Consider the following 11,678-nt stretch of genomic DNA (forward strand, 5'->3'; position numbering starts at 1 on the left):
AGTGTCCCATCTTTCTTTTTCTGGAATAGTACTGGAGCTCCCCACGGTGAGTTGATAGGTCGGATGTAACCCTGATCCAACAGTTGCTTGAGCTGTTCCTTCAACTCAATTGCTTCAGGTATGGACATTCTATAAGGTCTCTTTGCAACTGGTGCAGCTCCAGGCACTAGCCTAATTTCATGATCTACTTCTCTTGGAGGCGGAAGTTCAATCAATTCCTCAGGGAATACGTCAGCATATTCCTTTAGCCAAGAAGGTCCTTCATGAGATTCTTGCTTTTGATCTAATTGTTGAGTTTGATCAGGTAAACGGGTAATCCTTTTCTGACTCCTTTTATGATCCGTGATACTTTGGCTAATTGGATTCTTGGCACTCCTGCCTCACCTTGAGTTGTGACAAACTCCCTTTCAGAGTTTCGAAAGGAAACTTGACCCTTTCCACAGTGGATGTGGGTGTCATTAGGCTTAAGCCAATCCATCCCGAGTAGACACTCATGGATACCTAAATTCATGACTCTGAATTTGACTGAGGTTTTCTTTCCTCCCAGAAAGAATTCTTCCTTAGCAGTTTGCCTAGCACAAGTTACCTCACGACCGTTTGCCAATTCCACAAGCAGGGTAGGTGCTTTTACTGTGGCTATTTCTAATCTTTTTGCACATACTGGTGAGATAAAGGAATGTGTACTGCCACAATCAATCAAGGTTTTGAAACCTTTACCTTGATAGTCCGACGGTGTTTGAATCACCGAGAACTGGCGATTCGGCCCTTTCTTGTGTAAAGCGGCATGGATTGTCGCTCTTTCAAATTCTGCTCCCATACTCGGATCTTCCTCTTCTTCTGCTTCACATCTTTGCCTATTGGTAATGCAGGCAGTTCTTCCTCTTCCACGGGTGGCGGCTCCTTGACCGCGGCCTGCACCTTGGAAAGGCATTTGACGATGTCGAAGAGATCGTGCGAGAGCTGCAGAACACGGGGTTCAAGGTATAGCAAGATATAAAGACTAACACGAAGATCTCAAATATTGGAAGTCAAAGTTCACTATATTTCTTGTCAAAATGAGTTACATGAAGCTCATGTGCAGAAAAATCTGAACATATTCAGTTTCCTGTTTGTGAAGAGATCTTTGCAAAGAATGCATCTAGAACCATATCCATAACCATTATAAGAGCTAGGAGGATTAATGAAGGCTGAAGTTCCGTAGTCCAGATTAACATACAAGTAAGATCCTAGAAGTAAAATCTGATTCCTGTACCCAATGCTGTAACCAGGATAATGGCAAAAACTGAGAGGATGATGATTAAAGCCAGCTTAAGCTGACCCTGCACCATAGGTAGACACACCTATTTTTGTATACGGGCTCCTCTCAGAGATGAAGAAGCACTTTGTAGTTGATTAATGCCACTTGTATTACCCAGATCTTTCTCTACTTCACCAACTCTAAGAATGTTCTCAAGTTTCTCCAAACATACAGTTATGATACGAGGGTCTGCACAATTCTGAAGATCACACAAAGGTTTGATGCAGCCTTGACTCACAAGGTACTTGATTTGATCATGCGTTCCACCAGATGTTGCATTTGATATAGCCCATGCAGCCTCTTTCTTGATCTCAAACTCAGCATTTGCCAATACTGATATTAAAGGAGGTATTATATTCGCATCAATTATAGCCTGAAATAGCTCCTTGTTCCCTGCAGTTATGTTTAATTTAGTCCAGCATGCTTCTTTCTTGATGCTCTTCTTATGGTTTTGTGTAAGAAGGTTAAGCAAGCAGGGTAGCACTTGGTGGTTGATGATAAACTGAATTTGTGCATCATCTCTGTCGGCAGTCACCAGAAGCACTTCAATCATCCAAACATCAGGATCAGCAGCTCTGAGTTCACGCACCAATTCCCAATCGCCACTCCACTAAATGCACCAACTGCAGCTGCGCAAAGGGTGCGTTTGACTATGCGAGAAGCCCTTCCCTGGCTCCCGGTGTAGTTACAAGAATGTCCACACGACTCTCTGTAGAATCCAATAGCTCAGCTTCAGACTTGCTAAAACTGTGCATGCACTTCCTTGGAAGAAAGACAAGTTCAGATGCTTCAGCAGCCATCTGAGTTTGCCCAATTGCCAGGCCTACAGAGAGACCCACTGCTGGTGCAATTGAATCTAATACAGCCTTCACTTTCTCTCCTCTGCCCCTCGATATCGCGAGCTTCTCTCCATCTCTCGCTTCCAAACAAGTGACCACACACGCTACGCCTACACAAAGAGAGGGCGATACACCCACCTAAATAGGCGTGAAAGTCAAAAGACCTGTAGAGATCAAAGCAGCGCACACCGACTGAGGGTGCAGAGGAGCACAGACAGAGCCTTTTAATACTCTCCTAGACTCCGACAGACTGAGATCCCCCACCTATTCGAATTCTGTTCTTCCCATCTGAGGATTAGCTATCTTCTCCAAACTGGCCGTGTAAGACATCGATTCATCTCAGCAAGCAAATCCACAACTTCTCTGGATAAAAAGCGGCAACAACGGTAGGAGAATCTGAGGTGTTGGTTGCGAGCTTCGTTCACACATCAAGTCCAAATTTTGAAGATCAATTTCCTTCGGGGGGGGGGCGCAGAGTAGATTTGCACGAAATCTTGAGGACAATTGGGGGAAGCGGAAGAGAGCCTCATCTAATTGGGACCCTACGCCTCCTCCATACACAGGCTCCAGCATTCATCTGCCCCCTTGGTCCTCTCCTGGTCGGGAAAATCAAGCGTGTCTAGCATCACGCAGGAGCACCTGTCCACCAGGACGTGAAGAAGGCTGCGTAGATGCTTGCGCTGAGCCAGTCTGTGACTCTCTTGAGCTTGCACAGGATGCCCGAACCACCTTTGATTACTTAATGCGAAGAGTCGGGCTAAGCAACAGTGCTCAACGGGTTCTCCATGCCTTGTCAATCGAGATCTAAGGTTTCTTGAGTTCCAGCCATCGACGATAGCCGGAGCAGCTGCATTGTGTGGCATCAAGGAGTTTCTACCACAACAATAGCTGGAGTAGTTGCATTGTGCGGCATCAAGGAGTTCCTATCGTAGCAGTTTTATCAGTACAAGAAGATGCTCTTCTCGATCATTCCATTGTAGCTCAAAGTTCCGGTGGAGAATGTTTCCCCTTGATGCTGGACTTGTTCTGCAGGGGTGAAGGATACGAGAACTCAGTGCCACAGAGTCTTACGGGAGTGCTGCAAAGCCCATGAACATAGTAGATTATGCAACACCCAGGATAGCGGAAAATAAACTAGTGACCTCGATTTCAAGCTGGAAGGAAGAAGATCCCCCGTGCCCGTCATAGCTTCTCCTCTTGTTTCTTCCATCCCGTGACAACCAGTCTTTTTCCCTCCCTTTTTGCCATTCAAAAATACTCTTTTCCCCAATTAGTCTCCTTTTTCCCTTCCTTTTCTCCTCTATCTTTAGTTTTTCTTTCTCTTATTCACATGTTAGAATTAGGCAAGCGACCTTCCTTTTTACCCCACCACTATGACACAGCATCATCATCCACTTATTCTCGTAATAAGGGCATTAATTTTTGTTCATGTTCCTCTGTTCATCTCCTTGCTTCTGACGTAGTGATTTACCGCAACATCTGATGTCTGACCTCTCTTTGCAATCAGCATTTCAGTCCTATTGACGGAATTCATCCTCCTCACAACCTGATCAACCACTATGACAGCCTTTGACAGGTTATATATTATCAATCTCTCATGAGGATTTCAGTGAGAAAGGAGCAATGGTGACACATCATGCATCCAAACAAAATCATGCGCATGCACTAAGGGAATATATACATTGGATGCGGATTATTAAAATGCATCACACAAACAATAAATCACACGCAGAAATTAACACAAATGCACAACAAAAATGGAGGTGTATACGGCTCGGATGCGCAGCATCACGACATCCACCCCCTCTAAACCTGCGCATCCTCCGGATGTGCCAACTATCCAGGATCATTCAAGTCCACAAACAGGTCAAGTCCATCTTCTGATTCTAGTGGACCTGTTTCTCCATCGGCTCCATCTTCTATGTCTTCTGTTTCTTCTGCATGTCTTTCATCTACCTGCTCTTGTTCTGTCAATGCTTCAAGTTCATATTCTTCTTCTTCTCTTCTCTTAAAAATCTTGACTCGTTTTCCAGCAATAGGCACCCTCAATAATGTTCCATCTAATTCAGCCAGCTCATAAGTACCATTGTCAAAAACCTTTTTCACTTCATACGGTCCAAACCATCTTTGAACCATTTTTCTCATGCTACTATGCTGATTTTCTAGACTACTGTCGTAGACTAGAACCCAATCCCCTTCTTTTATGACTCTAGGCCTCAAGCGATGCCTTAAATCAAACCTGTCCTTATTTCTGAGACGGGCTGCCTTCAAATGGTCAACAGCTAGCTGCACATCTTCCGTCCTTCTCTCTAGTTGACGAATCCGAAGGGCTAACAACTCTTCCCTTGATAAATTCTCATGCCAAGGAAGAACACTCCAAGTGAGAGCACAAATTTCAGTAGGCATGACAGGTTTTTGCCCATACATCAACTCCGCAGGCATGTATCCAGTAGTCACACTATGTGTAGAGCGATCAGCCCACAATGCAAAAGGTAGCAATCTTGGCCAATCTCCAATCCGACCTCTACAAGCTTTTGCCAATGCTTTAACTATAGGCGGATGTCCTCTTTCACTTTTGCCATTTCCCTCTGGATTGTAGGCAGTAGTAAGAGCCAATTTAATCCCAAGCCGTGAGAAGAATTCTCTAGCTTCATCAGCATCTAGCTCTCCACGATCAGCTGTAATCTTGCCTATACATCCATACCTGCAAAATATTTCTTCCAACAAGAATTTACATACTGTAGTGGTAGTCTTCGTCCGCAATGGTCTACCTTCAACATAGTTTGTAAGATCCTCCCTAGCCAAGACAAGATATCTCATCTGCCAAAGTCCCACTGGCAAAGTAACCAAGTCTACTACCCACTTGTAATGCATACATAGTGGATAAGTCGGATGCAACTCATCACGATGTCGCACTATAGAGTAAAGCTGGCAATCCCTGCAAGTCTCCACAAAGTGAGAAACATCTTTATACATCCCTTTCCACCAGTACCTTTCTTTGATTTTCTCATAGGTAGCCCACACACCTCTATGTCCTGCCCATGAGCTCTCATGAAACTCTCGCATAATCTGTATTTGCATGGCTTCATCACAAACTACTCTCAAGGGCAAACCTCCTCTCTTTCTTGGATGCTTCCAAAGTAAACCATCCTTCAAGAAATACCCATAAGCCTTCCTTCTGATTTTCTTGAACTCATCATCTGTCCAATCAGCTCTTCGAGTCAATGAACTTAGATACTGTCCAATTTGCAGCCACTCATCAACATAAAGCTCTTCAATAAAAGCTTCAACAGTAGATACATGACAATCATGAGTAAGGACAGAAGTAGCAAACTCTGTCTCATCATCTTCTGCAAGCATTGACTCCTCATCCTCATATCTCGCTCTAGAAAGCATGTCAGCAACTGGATTATCTTTCCCTGCTATGTGTCGAAATTCTGGATTCAATGATTTGATATAGGCAATCCATCGAAGCATCGCTATATCTGGAGTCGAGCAACTAGTAATCATGCCAAGCAAAGGCAAACAATCTGTTTCCACAATAACTGAAGCTCCAATGAAATACCCTTTATCACACTTCAGTGCAGTGACTACTCCCCACAACTCTCTTTTGATCTGCGGATATCTCCTTTGTCGCTCATTAAGAACTTTAGCTCCAAAGCGGATAGCATACCTATTTCCATCAGCATCATCTTGTCCCACAGCCCAACCTATGCCAATAGGGCTAGTATCAACTGTCAACATGATCGGCCGTCCACACTGATAATCCGCCTTGCGTAGAGTAGGAGCTGATTGCAACAGCTTCTTAAGCTTACGCATGGCTTTTGAATGCTTCTCATCCCAATGAAATTTCTGCCCCTTTCGAAGCAGCTGATAGAGAACATCTGCAATATGAGCAAAATGAGGAATCCAAATCATGTAAAATACACAAGCTCCCACAAATCTCCGCACCTCTGAAGTGGTCGAGCAATACTCTGCAATCCTGTTTATGGCATCCACCTTTACAGGAGAAGGCTTTCTGCCATAATATCCAACCATATGCCCAACTATGATGACTTCATTAACAGCAAAGACAGATTTCAGCCCTGAAAGTGTCAAATTTACCTCCTCTAATCGTGTCAATATTTGCTCACAAGCATTCAAGTGATCAGCCACAAACTGTCTACATCCACACAAATCAAGACTTTCATTCTTTTCTTCTTCTGCACAACCCTTAATAGGCACATCATCTAGAAAAGGCATGGTATACTGCGGAATATAGTCTCGAAGAACTCTATGCATAGCATTCATCATATGAGCAACTGAGTTTGTAGCACCTTGAGGCAAGGTACACATCCTCACAAGACCAATAGGTGTCCGCATAGTAGTAATATCCCTGCTTTCCAAGGCAAGCTGAAACTGATCATAACCTGAATACAAGTCACCTAGTGAATAGATGGCTCGTCCTGCAAAAGCCTCAGCAAATTCATCCACAACTGGACCTGTACCCACATTCCTGATTGTCACTTTGTTCACGGGCTGCATATCCTGAATGAATCTCAAAGTACCATTCTTCTTTGGAACAGTAAACCACCTGTTAGAATAGGGTGCAGAAGAGGGCTCCAAAATCCCCATTTTAATCTTCTCATTCAGCAACTCTATCAGCTTTGGCAAGTGTGCTTTAGGCACAGGTATAGGACGTATATTCCATGGTACATGAGGAACAGTGAAGATGACCATAGGTGCAACCAATTCGGGACTAATGCAGCCAATTTCATGTGGAAAGAAAGCAAATGCCTTACCATGACGTCCAAGCATCTCTCTAAAACATTCTTTTTCCACTGGAAGCAAAAAATCCTCATTTCCAATCTTCAATTCTGCAAGAGTTTCAGCTGTAAACTTATGTCCAATATTTGCAGGATCCCTCAACATAGGCTGCTTCATAGCTTTTTCAATCTGCTCATCACTATCAGAAGGAAGCGGGCCTGCAACCGGCTTAACCTTCTTATCAACTGTTTTATACTTCGTGTCAACCTTGGCATCATTCAAGCATTCTTTCCTTTGCTGCAATTTCTGCAAATTTTCAGCATCTGTCAACTCTGTTGACTGAAAAATTTCAGCCTTTAGCTCTATGAACTGCATGGGTGCAGCCTGAAACTCTGTATGCAGAAATTTTTCTGCATTCAACTCTATTGGCTGAATGAATTCAGCCCTCGACTCAATGGACTGCATAGACGCATCCTGAAACTCTGTATGCAGAAATTTTTCTGCATTCAACTCTGTTGGCTGAATGGATTCAACCCTCTGCACTTCTATTAGCTGATCAAGATCAGCCATAAATTCAGTTTGCTGAGTTTTCTCAGCCTCTAACTCTGTTTGCAGCATAAAACCAGAAATTTCCTGAAACACATCCAAGGTTTGCACAGGTATGATCTTTGAACCCTTGCATACATCAGTTTTCAGCATTGCTCTCATCTCAAACAATGTATCTGCATAAGACATTCCTTCATACAATCCATCCACATGCTCTTCTGCTTGCAAAATACCTGCATTCTTCAACTCTTTCTCCTTTCGACCAATGTACTGCCTGGCAGCTCTAGGCAAATCTGAAATTTTCTGATAACTTACCGAACTATCTGAAGTAAATCCAACAAAGTTATTGGAGAAAGACTGACTGCCAGGAGGCGAGATCTCCTCTTTTCTCCGCTCCGTACCACTGGCGTCTCGCAAGACAGCGGTACTTAATGAAAATCCAACTCCTTCGTAGGTAGTGGTGCCTCACGCAAGGAGTCCCTGTTTCTCGGATGATTTACCCCAACAGTCATAAACTGAACAGCTCGCATACCATCTTTACTGCGTATCCGCGCATAAGCTGATCCGTCATCCATCACTTTTGTTTCCATTCTTGCTTCTGTAATGAAAGGCTGTCCAAGAATAATCGGATAGGAGCATGAATCCTGAACAAAGCAATGATAATCCTCCTCAACATTACCAATGGAAATTCTGATACTCGGACAAGCAGCATACATATCACCAGAAGTATTATTGGCGGCTCTCATGCGCCAGCCATGCTCTGCATCCATAGGCCACTTGCCACTCTCATAAACACCTCGAGCAATAAGATTAATTTCAGAACCATGATCAACTAAAGCAATCAAGGGAATTTGTTTCTCTCCAATCCTTACCACTGTCTCAGTGGTTGCTCTAGCCCAATGACTTCGTGAAAAATGGCTACGAGGAATGAGAATAGGGGACTCATCATCTTCATACTGCATAGGTTGCACTATTTTCTCCAATTGCGGATTAACAGAAGCATTCTCAACCATCACTGCATCATCATGCTCTTCTCCAAGAGCTCCATGCCACAATCCCTGTAAAGCAGGTCCTTCCATTGCATGTCGTTTCCTCCGCAAAAGATCCTGCATCTGATCCTGTATTTCTCTTCTAGCTATCCCAAGAGCCTCTCCAACAGTAAAAGTGACTTCACTATTCAAAATTCTTTCATGAAAAATCTTACTCATATCCGTTTGCATATCAAGGTCTGACAAGAGCTTGAATCCTGGCTCTTTTCTTGATTGCCTCTTTTCTTTCTGCTTGTCTTCCATTGGCTGATCAGAACCTGTTTGAGTTGGAGAATTTGACATAGGTGGAGTTGAAATAGGTGGTGAAACAAAGTCACCCCCTCTAGTCTTTTTGGAGGAGCTAGGACCCTCCTCATCTCTTCTTCTCTTTTCCTCAACCATGGCATCTAAACCCTGCATTTTAGCCATATAAGCAAAAATAGAATACCTGTCAACAGGAGAATCCCATCCGGTCTCTCCTCGGATGCTAGAGCCCACACAAGTCATAGTAGAAGTTTGAACTTTTCCTCTTCTCGCTATCTCCAAGGCAGAAGACCATAAAGCAGAGTCTCCATCAGATTTCTGCTCAAGCTGGACTCCAAAAGCTGAAGCATCTCCTCTAACACTCACATAAGCTGATCGCGCAGCCATATCATCAACAAGCTTCTTCATACCTCCCTTACCAAAGTTCGTGTCAAGAGGAGCGCCAGTCTCTGTCAGCCATATCTTCCCATCTTGTCCCCAGAACACTACATTCTTCCTACGTGCTTCCTGAAAAGCATCACAATCTCTGCAGTGTTGGTGCTCTGTACTATCACACCAAATACATCGACGCCCTTTTCTTTGACCAGCTGGAAAAGCAGTCACTGGAGTAGGTGCTACAGCAGGTACTGACATAAGTTGCTCCTTTAACTTACCAACTTCAGCTTTGACTGCTTCAATTGTCAAATCCGCCAAGCCTTTAATAACATCATCTACAGATAAGGGCACTGGAGCAGCAGGAACTGGTGGATTTACAACAGGAGGAGTAGGCTTAGGCAAAGAAGCAGCAGGGGTAGAAGAAGAAGTCTCCAAGGATTTTTCAGGAACTAATCCTGTATTACGATGCAATCTGACTCTCCTGCGCTGCTTCTTGACAAGGGCATTCACAGCATCAATAACATGTCTCCACTCCGTCTTTAAACCTGAATCAGTAGCTTGATCTTCCAAAAGATCATCCAATTTTTCCTGTAAATCAGCATCTGCAGCTTGCAAAAACAACTCCACTTTCTGCATCTCCAAAGCTTGTTGTTCAGTCCCATCCAACTGATCATAACGGCTTTCAAACTCTCGCAGAAGAGCGGTAACAGAAAGTCCCTTATTAGGCATAGAAACCCATGCTAAAAAATTCCTGCGATTCATAAGACCTGTATCCTCCAGGAAATATTCATCTTTTAATGCCTTTTTAAATTCAGCCCAACCTGCATGTGCTTCTTGAATTTCTGCAATTCGACCTTCAAGAGCTCGAACCACGATCCGCAAGAAGTAGCGGCTCCAAACATCTTGGGAAACTCCAAAAAACTTCATCTTTTCTTCATATAAATGCAGATAAGTTGACACTTGCTGACCATTAAACTGCTTCATCTCCTGTTGGACAGCTTTCAAAGCATCCATAGCATCACTGTCTCGTTTTGCATGAACTTGCTGCTGCATATACATGGTAAATGACTGAAACAGGTTCTTCATGACATTATCATCTGACATCTCTTCTTGCGAGTCTCCCATCTTGCTGATGACGCAGCACTTTCACGTCGGGTTCACCAGAAATGTCGAAGAGATCGTGCGAGAGCTGCAGAACACGGGGTTCAAGGTACAGCAAGATATAAAGACTAACACGAAGATCTCAAATATTGGAAGTCAAAGTTCACTATATTTCTTGTCAAAATGAGTTACATGAAGCTCATGTGCAGAAAAATCTGAACATATTCAGTTTCCTGTTTGTGAAGAGATCTTTGCAAAGAATGCATCTAGAACCATATCCATAACCATTATAAGAGCTAGGAGGATTAATGAAGGCTGAAGTTCCGTAGTCCAGATTAACATACAAGTAAGATCCTAGAAGTAAAATCTGATTCCTGTACCCAATGCTGTAACCAGGATAATGGCAAAAACTGAGAGGATGATGATTAAAGCCAGCTTAAGCTGACCCTGCACCATAGGTAGACACACCTATTTTTGTATACGGGCTCCTCTCAGAGATGAAGAAGCACTTTGTAGTTGATTAATGCCACTTGTATTACCCAGATCTTTCTCTACTTCACCAACTCTAAGAATGTTCTCAAGTTTCTCCAAACATACAGTTATGATACGAGGGTCTGCACAATTCTGAAGATCACACAAAGGTTTGATGCAGCCTTGACTCACAAGGTACTTGATTTGATCATGCGTTCCACCAGATGTTGCATTTGATATAGCCCATGCAGCCTCTTTCTTGATCTCAAACTCAGCATTTGCCAATACTGATATTAAAGGAGGTATTATATTCGCATCAATTATAGCCTGAAATAGCTCCTTGTTCCCTGCAGTTATGTTTAATTTAGTCCAGCATGCTTCTTTCTTGATGCTCTTCTTATGGTTTTGTGTAAGAAGGTTAAGCAAGCAGGGTAGCACTTGGTGGTTGATGATAAACTGAATTTGTGCATCATCTCTGTCGGCAGTCACCAGAAGCACTTCAATCATCCAAACATCAGGATCAGCAGCTCTGAGTTCACGCACCAATTCCCAATCGCCACTCCACTAAATGCACCAACTGCAGCTGCGCAAAGGGTGCGTTTGACTATGCGAGAAGCCCTTCCCTGGCTCCCGGTGTAGTTACAAGAATGTCCACACGACTCTCTGTAGAATCCAATAGCTCAGCTTCAGACTTGCTAAAACTGTGCATGCACTTCCTTGGAAGAAAGACAAGTTCAGATGCTTCAGCAGCCATCTGAGTTTGCCCAATTGCCAGGCCTACAGAGAGACCCACTGCTGGTGCAATTGAATCTAATACAGCCTTCACTTTCTCTCCTCTGCCCCTCGATATCGCGAGCTTCTCTCCATCTCTCGCTTCCAAACAAGTGACCACACACGCTACGCCTACACAAAGAGAGGGCGATACACCCACCTAAATAGGCGTGAAAGTCAAAAGACCTGTAGAGATCAAAGCAGCGCACACCGACTGAGGGTGCAGAGGAGCACAGACAG

At 43.7% G+C, this 11,678-nt stretch overlaps 1 pseudogene; it reads right to left on the reverse strand.

The window, feature by feature from the left end:
• Positions 1-1,340: 1,340 nt before the first annotated feature.
• On the reverse strand, positions 1,341-11,421 carry LOC148008360 (importin subunit alpha-1 pseudogene; annotated as a pseudogene).
• Positions 11,422-11,678: the final 257 nt, after the last annotated feature.

The sequence above is a fragment of the Lygodium microphyllum genome, unplaced genomic scaffold (genome assembly GCF_053477565.2).
Source record: "Lygodium microphyllum isolate KBCC unplaced genomic scaffold, Lygodium_microphyllum_v1.1.10 scaffold_165, whole genome shotgun sequence".
NCBI lineage: Eukaryota > Viridiplantae > Streptophyta > Polypodiopsida > Schizaeales > Lygodiaceae > Lygodium > Lygodium microphyllum.